The sequence below is a fragment of the Panthera pardus genome, unplaced genomic scaffold (assembly GCF_024362965.1).
Source record: "Panthera pardus isolate Hobbes unplaced genomic scaffold, ASM2436296v1 HiC_scaffold_6, whole genome shotgun sequence".
NCBI lineage: Eukaryota > Metazoa > Chordata > Mammalia > Carnivora > Felidae > Panthera > Panthera pardus.
In genome coordinates, this window is record NW_026526991.1 from 109,060,789 (window position 1) to 109,077,230 (window position 16,442).

Genomic DNA, 16,442 nt, shown 5'->3' on the forward strand with positions numbered 1-16,442 from the left:
AAGTAAAGATCTAATCACCTTCACAGAGTTGATCCATAGATAGGAGTCACTGATCAGACCCAAAGGGGCAAATCTTTGTCCTCAACAAAGAGCTAATTATTAAGCTAGTTAACTCTGTGTTCAGTCTAGAAAGGAAAGAACAAAATTAAAATTGCATCTTAAACACAAATGTTTCGGATTTCTTCTTTAAATCTCTCTAGAAATAGAGAATACTGGTCTCTTACATATTTCATTTAATGAGATTTTCAGAATTGCATTGCTTGGGAAAATAAGAGACTATATGTTCGGCTCCATTCTGGACATCACCCTGGAGAACTTACACCTTAAACTCACATGTCCAAACTAGGTGAATGACACTAAGATCCATCTCAGCCAAGGCAAAATCACAGCACTCAACTTGCTTTAAACATTTTTTTAAAAAAATTACACTGCTTAAAGCCCTTCAGCGTCTCCCCATACCTTCCAGGATGATGTCAAGTAGAGCTCACCAAGCCCTGTGAGACCTGGCCTCCTCTCTCCCCAACTCAGCATTCTGCTTGCCAAAACACCCAAATTTCTTGCAGCTCCCATGATCTAGTTGACTCTGACACCTGCCGCAGCTGTTTCCTACATATAGAGCATCTTATCTCCTCTCTGGCTGGCTTCCAGAGACAGCCTTCTCCTCCACTCAAGACTACCTCTTTCATGCTCACATAACATCCTGTGCTTATGCTCATGACGTGTAATATCAATTGGGCAATATCGTTGCACAATATCAATTGTTTATGCATGCCCCTGCCCCACCTCTCTGCCCCACCACCTTAGCTCCCTCAAGATCACAACTAAACTCCAGTTCTCCTTACTGTCCAGAGATCTTCCTTTACCCTCATTGCTTCTCAGCTGAGCATCAGTTCAACTTAGCAATCAAGAGTAGAAAGAATACAATAGAATAATGTGGATTTGAGTCTTAGACCCATCACTTATTCTGGGTTTTATTTCCTCAGTTGTAAAACAGGAGTAACAATAGCACCTACCTCTTAGGCTGTTAAGAGAAGGAAACAAGATAAAACATGTAAACTGCCTGGCACAGTGGAAACATTCAATAAATGGTAGCTATAATTAAGATCACTTTTTCTTGTCTCTCCTACTTCTTTCACCTCATTCATTTTTTTTTTTTTTTTTCATAAAGGGCTGGCCTTTTTTGGCCAGCCAGCCAGAGTGGTTCTTTCCCTTTGCTCAATGAACAGGGAAGTCACAGCACACCGGAGGTACTTTGAGCACTTCCTGACTCAATTTTCCTTGGCATTGGACATTTGTCATCAACCATTTTGTCCCAACTTTGTGGAAGGAAGGGAGGAAGACACTGGGTGGCTGTGACTGTGACTGTCGTGTGAGCTCAGTGTTAGATGAATAAAGAACAAACCTGTTCATGCCCCCCCTGCCCCCACTTCACGTTTGTCTCTGTTCTTTACCATGTAATACTAGAAGGGGGCATGAAGGAATTTGATCTATTTTAAAACTCACAACTGTTAAATGCTAACCCTCCAAGCATTCACAACCTCTTTGATTTGTGACAAGTGATTAGCCTGTTTGTTATAAGTGAAGGATATATTCAGAACCCTAGACAGTGGTGTCTCAAAGAGCAGGCGACAGTTAATTTGTCTCTGAGCCAATATCCTACCCAGCACACCGGCAATTTGAGAGACAGGGGGATCTCCTCAGGCAGTCTTTTTTAACTCAGGTTTTCTCTTAAGGAACAAAATGAAAGGAAGGTATGGAATATCCATTTCATTTGCTCCAATGCAGTTGGTACAGCCAGGACCTCCACAGAAACCAGCCGTGCAATTACGAAGCTCTATTTCCATATGAAAGTGAAGACAAACAACAAAGCAGAAAAATTAAGTGTGAGGATAATGGACAAGAGTTTAAAATAGAATGACTGGGTGATAATGCAGAGTTGGATCAGGCGCCTTCAACCAAGAATATCACTTTTTAGGGGCGCCTGGGTGGCTCAGTCGGTTAAGCGGCCGACTTCGGCTTAGGTCATGATCTCGCGGTCCGGTCGGTGAGTTCGAGCCCCGCGTCGGGCTCTGTGCTGACAGCTCAGAGCCTGGAGCCTGTTTCGGATTCTGTGTCTCCCTCTCTCTGACCCTCCCCCGTTCATGCTCTGTCTCTGTCTCAAAAATAAATAAACGTTAAAAAAAAAATTTTTTTTAATAATAAATTAAAAAAAAATCACTTTTTAAAAAAAATTTTTAATGTTTATTTTTGAGAGAGAGAGACAGAGTGCAAGCGGGGGAGGGGAGAAAGAGAGGGAGACACAGAATCCAAAGCAGGCTCCAGCCTCTGAGCTGTCAGCACAGAGCCCGACATGGGACTCAAACTCACGAACTGCAAGATCATGACCTGAGCTGAAGTCAGTCTCCCAACTGACTGAGCTACCCAGGCGCCCCAAGAATATCACTTTTATATTGAAGAGTGTGATTTGGGTGACAATAGGGGACAGCTCAGAGGAAATAAACAGCACTGTGCCCTTCCTACGTGCCAGGCTGACCTGGCCAGTGTACACACATTCCTTTATTTTCTTTAAGTTTTTACTTAAATTCCAGTTAGTTAACATACAGTCTAAAAATAGTTTCAGATGTACAATGTAGTGATTCAACAATTCCATACAACACCTGGTGCTCATCACAAGTGCATTCCTTAATCCCTATCACCTATTTCACCTTCCTGGCACCACACCTCCATCTACTGATGATCAGATGTTCTCTATAGTTAAGAGTCTGTTTCTTGGTTTGTCTCTCTGTCTCTTTTTTCCCCTATGCTTATTTGTTTTGTTTCTTAAATTCCACATATAAGTGAAATCATATGTTGTTTGTCTTTCTCTGAATGACTCATTTCGCTTAGCATAATACTCTTAACTCTACCCATGTTGTTTCAAATGGCAAGACTTCATTCTTTTTTATGACTGAGTAATATTCCACCATATATATGCCACATTTTCTTTACCCATTCATCAGTAGATGGACATTTGGGCTGTTTTCATAATTTGGCTATTGTAGATAATCCTGCTATAAACATCAGGGTGAATGTATCCCTTGAATTAGTATTTTTGTATTCTTTGCATTAGTATCTTTGTATTCTTGTAAATACCTAGTAGTGCAATTACTGGATTGTAGGATAGTTCTATTTTTACCTTTTTGAGGAAACTCCATACTCTTTTCCAGAATGGGTGCTTCAGTTTGAGTTCCCATGAATAGTGCAAGAATGTTCCACTTTCTCCACATCCCTACCAACATCTATTGTTTCTTGTGTTGTTTTTAGCAATTCTGACAAGTGTGAGGTGATATCTCATTGTAGTTTTGATTCACATATTCCTTTATTTGATGGCTCAAGTTTACCCAGCTAGTAGGTGGAAGAACAGGAACTTGAACCCAGGTCCTGACATCAAAGCTCTTCACCCTTTACCCCCATAAGAGTGCTATGGTCCCAGCTGTGAGGGAGCTATGAGAGAAGCCTGGAGGAGTTTTAAAATTTTGCTTTGTTCTTGTTTTTCTTCACTAAAGAAGGTAATGGAGAGCTTGTTGAGTGAGGGTTCCATTCAACAATAATAATGCCATCTACTCTGTGCCAGATACTGTGTCCAGATACGGATATAGTGAATTTAGACATAGCCCTTCCCACTAAGGGGAAGGAGGCAGACAAATACAATCCTAACAGGAAGAACAATGAGCAACTTCCCAGATTCCAGAAGATCTAAGACATGGTCATATAAGTGTAATAAATGATAAGGCCTACAATAGAGGTATAAGGTGAGCATTAAGGAGAGAACTAGTATTTGGAGTATGTGTGTATGTGTATGTGTACAGACCCATGAATGAAGTATGTTATAGATGAAGAAAATGAGGCTCCATGATGTTTCATGACTGCCTAAGACCACACAGGTTGTAGTGGCAAGGCTGGGATTCTTTCCCAATTCATTTGACTCCAAAGTCCATAGTCTTTCCACAATACAAATAAATGGAAGCAACTGGGAAACCTGGGGAGAACTTCATAGAGAAGCTCTCATTCCCAGGCAACACTAAATGAGGCTTCTCTTTTGGGCAGTTCCTTTCTGGAACTAGGTAAGATCTATAGCAGGTTTGTGGTAAGCTACTTTAATCTTTCTTGGAAAGAAGTGGCATAAATAAATTCAATCATTGATTAAAAGGCAACAAAGAGCCCTTCTTAGCTGAGTTTGGATTTTTGGAAAAGCTCATTTAGGGATAATCCATTCTAATCCCAATACTACCTCTAGGCAGTTTTCTTGGGAAACATGACTGAATTTTAAAAGATTAAATTGTGGGTATAAAGTGGATTTTTAAGAATGATTTTTCCCAAGGAGTGGCTCCTTTGTCTTCTTAAGTGGGACTGGTTTAATTAACTATAATGGGCGTGAATCACCCTGAGAACTTATCTTTTTTTTTTTTTTTCTCAAATGTATTCTACTAATGTGAGTGTAGAGGACTCACTGCTTGCTTCCAATGGGTAGAAAGCAGGGTAAGGAGACCATAGAAGCTCACTGCAAGCCTTATGGGGACCCAATGATCCTCCACCAGATTCCGCGTTCTGAGGGTTATAGCTGAACCTAGAAGAAAGGTCAACCGGGAATCTGGTGGAGGATCATTGTTAGTGTTAATACCAGAGATCTACTTTAGGGTCCCCATAAGGTCACTTGGGCATAGGAGAGATGACTAAATAGCTACTAAAATGTTTTTAAGACCAGGAACTAATACCTGGAGATGGGAAACAGCCAACAAGAGCTTAATGATGTGTTTGATTCAAAAATTGAAAGGCAGAAATTTAAGAAAGAATACATGAGACATATGTTTTAATCTTTTAATTACTGTGTGTGTGTGTGTGTGTGTGTGTGTGTTCTGTATTTCAACCTTATTGTGAACTCCTTGAGGTCAAAGCCAAATCTGTTAAACTGTTTTTCTGTCACCCCAGTAATGCCCTAGGATAGTTTACTCAGTAAACCTATGGTGGCAAAGATAACTTTGAAAATAGCCATGTATTATTTCCCTTTTTAATTTAAAATGGCAGCTATAGATGTTATTTCCTGATTGACTACTTTTATGAAATTTTGTTATCAGGTGCATACCTATTAAGAATTTTATGTCTTATTGATGAATTGACCCTTTTATCATTATGAAATGTCCTTCTTGATCTCTAGTAATATTCCTTGTCCTGAAGACTATTTTCCAGGTGTTAATATAGTCATTTTCCTCATCATAGTTGTTTTCTTTTAAATTCTTGAGTTTATTTAGAATAATTTGTCTTACAGTCTTTATCTGCTAATTCCATTATCCAGATCTATTATTCCTGGCTCTATTAATACTGACTGATTTCTCTCCTCATTGTGGGTCACCTTTTCCTGCTTCTTCACATGTCTAGTTACTTTTATTGAATGCTGGACATTGTGTGTGTTACATTGTTGAACGTCTGGATTTTATTTTCCTTCAAAAAGTATTGAATTAATTTTACAGGCAGTTAAGCTGTCTATTAGCTTGATCTTTCTGAGGCTTATTTTAAGCTTTGTTAAAGTGGATCTAGTTTCGCCCTACTATGAGGGTATTACATTTCTAAAGTCTTTACTGAATATTCCCTTGTTTAACAAGGTAACTTCAGTTTGGCTGGCCAGAATTTAAGTGTCTCTCTACCCTATGCAAGGCCTAGGAATTTTTCAGCTTAAAGCTTCCATTTACTGACCTTATGGAGTTTTGCTCTTTGCATTTGTAGCTTAGCATTTAGCCAAAGACTCAAGGGAACTTGTATGCACATTTCTGGAGTTCTCCCTTTTCTCTGGTATCTTGTCCTATACCCTCCAGCTGTGTCAGTCTCCCCAAACTCTAATCTCTGTCTTCTCAACTCAGTGAGACCTCCAGACTCTGTTTGGGTTTTCCCTGCATACAGTCCAAAAAATTGCTTCCAGTTAAAAAGCTGAAGTAATTGTAGACTGAAGCAATTATAGGGTTTACTTCATTTTTCCCCCTAATGTCAGAGATTGCAGTCCTTTGCTGCCTATTTTCAACAACTGAAAACTTTCGTTTCGCATATTTCATCCAGCCTTTTTAGTTATTTACAGTGGGAGATCTAGTTCAATAACATTTATTCTGTCATGACTATGGGCAGAAACCTTACTTAATGATCTGTGCCAACCTTGACCCCAATTTCCCTTTACTCTGGGGACATAGAGAAAGAGCAATATCCTCCCCACCCCCCATTTATTCTTGCTATATGGAGATGTGTATTTGCTGCCAGGACTCTGCAAGTAATCTGATCTGAAGTATCCTAACCAGGCCATGAAAATGATAGGTAAACCTGGTTATAATCACATATGGAGCAGAATGAGTACCTTTTAGGAAGAAAAATGAAAAGCAATGGAAGAGGAGGAAGAACAAAGGGAAGAGACTGCAAAGAGAGAAAATCACAAAAGAAGAACAGATAAGAAAAAGAATAAATTTTTAAATCATCATGAATTAAGTGTTTTTAATTTTTTTTTTACATTTATTTATTTTTGAGAGACAGAGAGAGACAGAGCACAAGTGGGGGAGGGGCAGAGATAGAAGGAGACACAGAATCCGAAGCAGGCTCCAGGCTCCGAGCTGTCAGCACAGAGCCCGATGCGGGGCTCGATCTCATGAACCGTGAGATCATGACCTGAGCTGAAGTCAGATGCTTAACTGACTGAGCCACCCAGAAGCCCCACCATGAATTAAGTTTTTCAGAAGAATAACACTTCTGCCTACAATCTTGTGGCTCACCAGGGGTGCTATGAGCATTGAGGCACAGATTAGAAAAAAGGTTCAAAACATTTCTGTTTTTATCATTTCATTTTCTTCATTTTACAAGGAAGGACAGATATCTTAAGACAGTGAAAAGATATCTTCATAATAAGACAGTGAAAAAATGATAGTGAAATATTTTAACTTAAGAATTTAAGTTATTAAATGAAAACAGTGGATTTTGGCAATGGAATGAAGATAGGTATGGAGTGATGGAGATGTCAGTGAATTGAGCCTGTTTCTAGATAAATATTCTAGCTGTGCCAGATAACACAGCTAACACATTTTAGCTCCTTTGAGCTTCCATAGCAAAATGGCTTATTATGTGTAGTCTATGACATCAGTGAATAATCCACCCTAAAAGGCAATAGGTATTGAGTTCTTCTTACTTGTATTTCTTTTTTGTTGTTTATTTATTTTGAGAGACAGAGAGTGTGTGTGCACATGCACGAGCAGGGGTGGGCAGAGAGAGAGGGAGAGAGAGTCCCAAGCAGGCTCCACACTGTCAGTGCAGAGCCTGATACAGGGCTTGATCTTATGAACCATGAGATCATGACCTAAGCTGAAATCAAGAGTCCAGTGCTTAACCAACTGAGTCACCCAGGTGCTCCCTTATTTGTGTTTCTAATTTTTTACTTGAATTCCAGGTTTAGCTCTTTAGAAACAAAGTCCATACTGTTGCCATAGTTGCCAGAGTTATCAAAGTTGAGGGTATTTTTCTGACAAAAGAGAAATGGCTGGAAATTAAATGTGTTTTTGTTGTTTTGGTTTTTGGCTCAATGGGAAAAGAAATGCTGTTATTCAACAAGAATCCTCAGCAATGGACCGAATAGGTTGGGAATTGTAGGGGATTTCCTAGGAGTGTTTTCTACCAGTTCTCAAGGACAACCAAAATGTAAAACTAGTTTCCTGTTTATCCCTCTTTTTGTTAGATTGGAACATGGAGACAGACCAGAAGTTGAAGATGTGAAAAGATGTCTCAAAGTACAACTGTTTCAAATGGTCATTAGGAGCAATTTAAGTGACCAAGGATAGTATGTGCATGAGCTTCTGACATTAGCTACATGGATGCTTCCTCTATTCGGAGCTGAGTAGAGAAAAGCCTTCCCCTAAAGGATGATTTCAGGCAAGAATTTAGCTATCAACATGAGAGTTTGCTGAGTTTTCCTATCAAGCCCACCAGTCTCTTTATCTCAGAAGGAGGTAACACGCATTGATTCTAAACTAGTTAAGGGACCATTAGCAGATGTGGGGTGGGAGTACATATCCTGAACCACACTCAAAACTAGGTTGAGAGCAGGGGTATGCCTGTGCCTCCCTTCAAGTGGTGCTCTTAAAGTATCTGTGACAAGTGGAGCCCTTATTAAAAATGACATTTATGGGGGTGCCTGGTTGGCTCAGGTGGTTGAGCATCTGACTTCGGCTTGGGTCATGATCTCACGGTTCACAAGTTCAAGCCCCGCATCCAGCTCTGTGCTGATAGCTCAGACCCAGCCTTCCTGGGATTCTGTGTCTCCCTCTCTCTCTGCCCCTCCCCTGCTCATGTTCTGTCTCTTTCTCTCTCAAAAATAAACACTTTTTAAAAATTTAATGAAATTTGTGATGTAGGGGAGCCAGAGAGCACAGCAGCTGCAGTATGGCTGGGCTCAGTCCTCCTCTGAGTGCCCTCTGTTCACTGACTGCCATTCTGAAGTTCAAGCTAGGCAGGAGGTTCAGATAACCTTGGCAATGGCAGCATCAGCAAGTGACAATGGATGGAAGGGGATGTGTGTTATCTTCAGATGGGGAAGACAGCATGACTACCGCCATCTAAGTATTTATAATCTCATAAGAAAGAGAGAAGCACACCTTCCCAGGCAACATTGGTAGAGAAAAAAACAGACCTCAGAAGTCATTGGCTCATCTAAAGGAATTCTTCAGACATTAAGAAGCAAAAATGAAATTAAGAAAATTGTTATGGGCTAAATTGTGTATCCCCAAAATTCATATGTTGAAGCCCTAACCCCCAATACCTCAGAATGTGACTGAATTTGGAGATGGAAGCTTTAAAGAGGCAATTAAGTTAATGAGGCCATTGGGATGGGCCCTCACCCATCCAACCAGTGTCCTTAAACAAAAGGAGGTTAGGATATACACCCATGATGCAGGAACACAGAACAAGACCACAAGATGCCATGGGGAGGTGGCAGCCATCTACAAGTCAAGGAGAGAGGCCTCAGAAGAAACCCCCAAAACTGTGAGAAAATGGATTTCTGTTGTGTAAGCCCCCCAGCCTGTGCTGCTTTGTTATGGTGGCCCTGGCAAACTGATATAAAGAGTAAAGGGATTTGTCCAAGTTCACATTAGAATTTGGAGTCAGAGCTCTGAATCTTCCAGAACTGCAGTCTTCCCATTTAACCACAGAGCATACACATGTGTACACAATAGAGGATTCACTCAGACTTTCAGAGGGTTTTTTCTGTACAATCCTATGAAGCCATAGAGGTCCAGAATTGGAAACTGAGAGCAATTCAAATGCTACTTCCAGCAGTCATAAGAAGTCTAACTGAAGACTCGCATCAGAAGCTGAGCGGGTGGCGCAGCAAACACTAAACTGATCCCCTGGGGCCCAGGCACCCTGTATGGGGCATATGTGTGATGGGGCCAGAGACAGCGCCACGAAGGGGGAGCCTGTGGCAACGCGGCTGAGCCAAGCTGCAGGACCTCTGTTCCCTTCCCAGATGGTTGCAGCCTGTTCTGGGTGGTAAGTGCCTTTGCTACTAGCACCAAACACACCCAGCTTAAGGGGAAATGCCTCTCGTGTTCCTGTGGTGCCTAAGAGCTTAGATTGGGGCTATTTCTGAACGACTGTGCACAAAGAACAAATAAATGACTCTTGCTTAAGTGCAAGTTGCTCTGAGGCCCAGGCCCTAAATCTTGGATGTTTGTCCAAAGATTTGGATGCTTGGATGTAGAATGTGCACAGGGCACTCTCTCTCCCTGGACATTGGGTCAGAGTTCTCTGCACCTCACCTTTCCTTCAGGCTTCCCACTCAGTGTCGGGCCCCCAGCTCAGCGTGCCTGACGGTGCCTTCGGCCTCGTTTGTGGAATGGACATTTCCCTGTAAGTTGGGTTAGCTAATGTATTTTCACTCTGCAACTGTTCTCCATGAAATGACTCCCCTAGCTTCACAGTATCACCCAGAGGACCTTGTGTCAACATGGTGCTTTCCTGTCTGCAGGTGTTTTCCACTGCTGGGTGGCGGCTGAGGGGGGACCTGTGTGCTGGGGTGGGAGCACCTGAGGAAGGAGCCTCCCAGCCTCGGTAACCGAGCAGACAGGGCTGCCATTCTCTAAGATGGGCACCCCAGAGAAGGACCATGGATGGGGAGTAAGAGGGAGCAGGTTCAGTCAAGCAGAGGTTTCTGTGGCAGTTGGACATGGGCATGTCCTGGGCTGGAGGCGAGACTCAGAAATTCTCAAGCAGAAGAAGACTGACGGGTGAGCGGCCTGCTCGTTAGGGGCATCTCCCTGATTTTTCAACACATTCCATATTACAAGCTCCCACCACATGCACCTTCCCTTTCTGTAGATGTACAGCGAGACCTCTATTTTGATACATGAGGGCTTGGCCACTCTGCGGAAGCAGAGATAGGAAGCGTCCACCAACCCAACCCATTGTAAAAATGCCCTTTCCCTAACTTTGACTCCCGCTGTCACCTGCTGCTCAAATTCCTCCTTCATCTTCCCTCTCCAAATGCAGCTACCCATTTGCACCCACGCTACTAGTGCAAGCCTTCTTTGCCAAAGGGAATGAGGCTGTGTGCCTCACATCAGCACTTTCATAAACACTTTTTCTGCTAGAATCATCCGTGGGAAGCTGGAGCCAGACAAGCCTTCTGGGGCTTTCTGAGAAACAATGCTCAGTGGGTGGCAGGGGCGTGGCCCGGATGACTTCCTCCAAGCAAAGCTAGAGGGAAGCGATCATTAAGACCTCTTGAATCAACAGGGAGTTGATTTTCATAACTGAGTCAGCTCTCATAAAGCTGGCACCTCTATATCGTCTTTCTCTGTGCCATTCTAAGGTCTCCCACTACCCTCAAGGCCCTGAGCATCTGCTTTGGGCTTGGGCTTGGACCCCAAATAAATAAACTGCAATGCTAGAAAATCCTGTGTTATGCCCAGTGTTCCAGTTATTTCAGGACATTTTCCTGCTAACAGGTCGTGTCTGACTGCCACACATTTCCACAGGAGCATCAAGTCATCAACTCAATTCATTCCAAGCTGACAACTCTTTGATCTGAGGGCTTAAGAACAGAACCTGTTTACTCTAACAAGTATCATGCAGTCAGAATCTGGATGGGGGAAATGTCTTAACATAATTTAATGCCACAATTCTTCTTTATAATTGGTTACATAAACAACAAGATGCACAAGTACCTGCAAATATTTATTCACAAAATCACAGATATTTCAACAGCTAGGGACATTCAGATTTCCCCAGTATTTGGTTCCAAGAGATTTGATCAGTGAGACTGGGGGGGAGTTGCAAAAAAGCCAAAGACCCTGATGATGGAAAGTAGCAGAATAAGTTTGATGTTGCACCAAGTCGGGCTAATTGGGTATCGTGGACATAGATTTGCTGCAGGGCAAATCTGTATTCTCTGGAAACTCAAAAGAACAGGCCTGGGAAGATGAAAATTGTCATGGGGTAGATTTAGAGACTGTCTTGCCTTGTTAGTATTAAAGTTTTCTATTGTAGCAGTGTCCCCAGAGCTTATGTTTGTAACACAATTATAGCTTTTTAAAAGTTTTGGAAAGCAGTAAGTCAAGCAATTTGCAAAAGCGAAGGTCCTATAGTGGAAACAACAAAATAAAGGATTTGAGTAGGTTTTGCTACGAGCAATTTCTGCTGCTGCCCAGTGACTGAAAAGATAAAATACGTAATTGGAGTTAAAAACCTCAAGCACCCACAAGTGTCCAATTTCATGTTCAAAATGCCATGTCTAGTACTAGCCAGTGGGCCTTTCAAAGTCCCCGTTTATTAGAGCATGAAGGTAGTGAGGGAGGGCAGTGCTGTGGATTAATGAGCTGGACACCTAAGGGGGCAATGGGTGGGAAAGTATTTTCATTGGTATTCAGTACTGGGCTCTTTAATAAATAGACCATTGACTACTGAGAGAACTCTTTTCTATGTGCTCAATTCTTTTCAAGCAGTGGCTTTGCACTCGCAAAACTTTTTAAAGCAATATTTTCTTGATGCATCTCTGTTGTTATTGTTACCAGGATTTCTAGGGAAGCAAAATGAACAGAATTTGAAAATCCAAGAAATCACATGAAGCTTGTTCTTCTTCCTGGCAGACTTTTTAACAATGGACTGGCTAAGAATCAGACTGGCGTGAGTTCAAATCCTTGCTCAGCCACCCTCGAGTTAATTAACTTCTCTTCACCTAAATTTTCCAAGCTGAAAGGAGTGGGGGGGGGGGGGGGAATAATACCACTGCATAGGGTAATTGGAGAATTTAAAAAATAATGTAAAAAGTGATTCTCAAATTTGTTTCTTAGAACGTTGAGGTTTTCTAGTGGGATTTTGGGAATTGCTAAGTGGGTGGAAGGTGGCCTTCCATGATTTCTTCCACTAAAGCAGATCTGTGTGTCTCTGTCCTAAATACACTGGGGTTCCAGAGAGGCATTCATCACATGAAAGGGCTGTGCTGCAGAAGCAGACAATAGTAACAACTGATGTGTGCACATCTGGCGTGAGCATGCAGTGAAACGGTAGCTGCCATTATTTAAATGTGGATTATGCTGGTGGCCCCACCCTGTTGGCCCCATGGCATCAGACAGGGAGAGGTGCCTCAGCTGTTGGGGCCACGGACCTCCAAGGCACACCTTCTTCTTTCTCACAAGCCTGTGTGCAAACTGAAGAGAATGATGGTAGAAAGGGGAAGGCATTGTATGGGACAGGGGCATGTCAGAAACCTGTGTAACCCTAGTGTTCTTCCAGAGACCCCCGGGACCCCAGTTTTCTTGCCCATCAAGTGAGTAGGTTGAACCAGATGATCTTTCTAGTTCTATTTTATAATCACAGGGAATAGCAACTCACGAAGGGAGCACAAGTCAAGCCCAGAACTGGACAGAGTCCATGTGGCTTCTCTCCTCAGCCAGCAATCAGCGGCCTCTCTGCCATCAGCAGCCAGTGTACCTTTGCCACTGGGCTCAGTGACCGGGTAGATGCCCCCATGTGGCCAGAATACCTTTGCCTAAAAGACTGAAGGAACCACTATTCAACCATTGGCTTTTTCAAGTCTGTGTTTTTGGCCAGTTCTGCCCTCGCGAATGATGTTGGCACGTATTCTCAGCTCCGGATGGCCAGTAGTATGAGTAGAGCCATCCTGGCCAGGGCTAGCTCAGGCCCCCAGCAGCCCCAAATACTTGTCCTCTATCCTTTATACAGATCAAATCCTGTACTCTGAGTCCACTCACTGATTCTTACCCCTCTCCTCTGTATCCCCGGAGGTCATCATGGACATGGTGAGAACTGATTCTCCACCTAAAACAGAACACACATGTCCACTTGGCGCCTGATGCCCCAGGTAGAACTAAGCTACAGAGGCATGCAGGCAGGGGATGTTTTCTAAAACTCCAGGAGAGAATCCATAGAGGAACAAAAATAGGTCATTTATAAATGGATGGCAGGGAACCTGTTTGGCCATGTCCCTCTAAATTCCATCCTTTCAAAATGGCTCAGTCAACACATTTGATCAATTACCTCCAATCTTCCAATGCTGCAAATGACGCCTTCTGCAAGGAAAGGAGAATATTTTGGATCGATATCTTTGCAAACGATAACTAGGACCTGGTGCCGAAGATCTTGATTCTACCACAGTGATAATAACAATAGGAAAGAGATATACTATGGCAGAAGTAGCCTACCTGAAAGACAAACTAAATACCATCTTTGAACACATGTCCAACCCACAGGATTTCTGAGAAAGTCAGGCCCCTGCCCACTTAGTGAGGAATCAGGCCCCTGGAGTTTCTTCTTGGTCCAGCCCCTGCTTCTGCTCTTCTCAGTTAACATCAGGACAAGGCACATATTTCCACCTCTGGAGAGCTGCTACCCTTAGAGAGTCTTCCTTACACCAAGCAGAAATTCATGTTTCTGTAACTCATACCACTGGGTCCTGTTCTCCCTTCTAGAGCCACAGACTAACATATACTCTATCTTTCATCTTCTTCATTCAATCCTTCAAAGTTCAGATCTCACAGACCCTCCCAGCATAGGGGAAGCTGTTAAGACGTTTCATTCACCCATTCATTCAACAATATTTACTGAACATAGAATGGGCATTTTGCTAAGCTCTGGGGATACGGTGGTGAACAAGACAGGATATCTTTGGTTTTAGAGAGCTGATGGGGGTGGGGATGGGGTAAAAGTTTCTTTCCACTTGGGAAGGATGGTGGTTATTTGGCCACACGAGTAACCATCAGAACTGGTTTAAACCCATTCTCACTTGAATGAGAACTTCAGAGCATGAACAGGGGAGGGGCAGAGAGAGAGGGAGACACAGAATCTGAAACAGGCTCCAGGCTCTGAGCTGTCAGCACAGAGCCCGACGCGGGGCTCGAACTCACGGACCGTGAGATCATGACCTGAGCCGAAGTCGGATGCTTAACCGACTGAGCCACCCAGGCGCCCCTTGAATGAGAACTTCACATCAGCAGTCAGGGCCAGGCAGTCAGCATCAGCCTCACTTAAATAAACACACCTCCACAGGTAAATGCCCGCCAAGCCCTAAATGCTCTGGGAACTGAAATCCCCAAGCGCCATGCTCTCCAGCACCCTTTATGAGATCTGTTCTCCCCTTGGGTCAGAGACAGTGCTTCACAGCTGTCCCTCCCTCAGAGTGCAGTAAATTCAGCTTTCTGTGGCAGACAGGAGTGGCAGTCTCTGCCTCTGCTAGAGAGGCGGGCAACCGAAACCCCAAGTAAATAAGCTGGTGCTCTCAGACAGAGACACGCCATGAAAGAAGTAAAACCGGGAGGCTAACATGAGTGATGGGTAGGAGGTGAGGATAAGGATAAGGTGAGGAAGAACAATCCACACTAAGACATCCAGTGAAAATCAGAGGCTGGGCATTATTTTGAGCTGGAAAATGTGCCTCAAACTTAAAAAATGAGAAATCACAAGTACAGAAAAATAAAAGTCCAGCAAGACCCACATGTGCCAGAGGAGAAGCTACAATTTAAGGGAGGAGCCAGTTGTTTTCCAGATTGTCTACAGCACTTGAACTAAGACCTGATGGGAAGAAGATATCACTGGAGGGCCAAGCAGCAGCTTGGAAATAGCAACTCCTAGGTTTCTGTAAAATGCCTATTAACAGGCCAGACCCACCATCTGCATGCTATCTATACTTAGCAACCATAAAAATAGCAAGCTCTCTATTCATGCTTTAGATATTGCCAAGCTTATTTGAAAAAGCTAAATGCTGCAGCTGTCTCTTCTCCAAGGATAACACTCATGGAGATTCACATGACAGGTGAAGCTGGCCTCCTCGGCAGTTTTAGGGGCAACTGTACATGAACTGGAAGCTCCATGGGTGGCTGATGATGACACCTTTGCCGAGCCTTTCCTGACTTCAGCTCCGATCTGGAAAGCAATGGGAACATCTGCTCCACTAACATTAGGGGACTGCTGAGATAAGGTGAAAACTTTGTGATCGGAAGGCACCCAAAATATAAGGAGTAAGTAGGTTTCTGGAGATGAAGGTTATGTTAAAGGCAAATACTTAAAGACTGAATGACACTGTTCAAACTTCTCTGGCTGATTTCCAAAGTCTTCCACGTACATCTGTACTGACAGTAATGCCTCCTTAACACTGTCCATCAGCAATGTCGAGAGAGAACATTCTTGAGCAGAATTCCTTTCCTATTTATCCAGATCCCACACACATCCAGTTCAAGTTCTGCTTTCCTTAAGCCTGCCTCAAGGCTGTCCTCGGTTCCAACTCTCTAAATGCCCTTCCATCCCTCTGAAGGGGTGAGGTCCAGGTTAGGTGTGGACACAGACAGGACTGCTGCCCTCTGCGCGGTGTGGAAGGAGCAGGAGCAGGAGGCCCCTGAAGAAATGACAAGAGTGCAGTGATGGCAACCAGGCGAGGCTGAAAGTGGGGTGCTGCAGAAGCCATGAGGAGGGTGGCCTTTGAGGGGGCAAGGTCACAGCAGGCCTCTTGGACACGTGACTTTAAGCAGGAGTCTTAAATGAGTGATGCCAGTTTCTGGGGGAACACACCAGACAGAAATTCCAGCTCAGAGAACGGACTTAAATGGAGACAGAACTTGGGGTGCTCAAGAGAACACTGGCCAAAGGGGAGAGCAGTAGGGAAGAAAAAGGACATTTTTACAGTACCGTGACTTCCCACCCAGGAACACAGTGTCCCTTTGGGTCTTTTCTGATGACTGCCTGTAAAGTGCAGCATTTTCTTTACTTAGGAATGGCACATGTATGAGTTTCCGAGAGTTGCCACAGCATCGCCACGCACAGAGTGGCTTACCACAGAAACGGATTCTCTCATGGTTTTGGAGGCTTGAAGCATCGGGCCTTGGCCTCAAGACTCCTTCCCTGCCTCCCCCAGCCTGCTAGCAAGCCTTGAC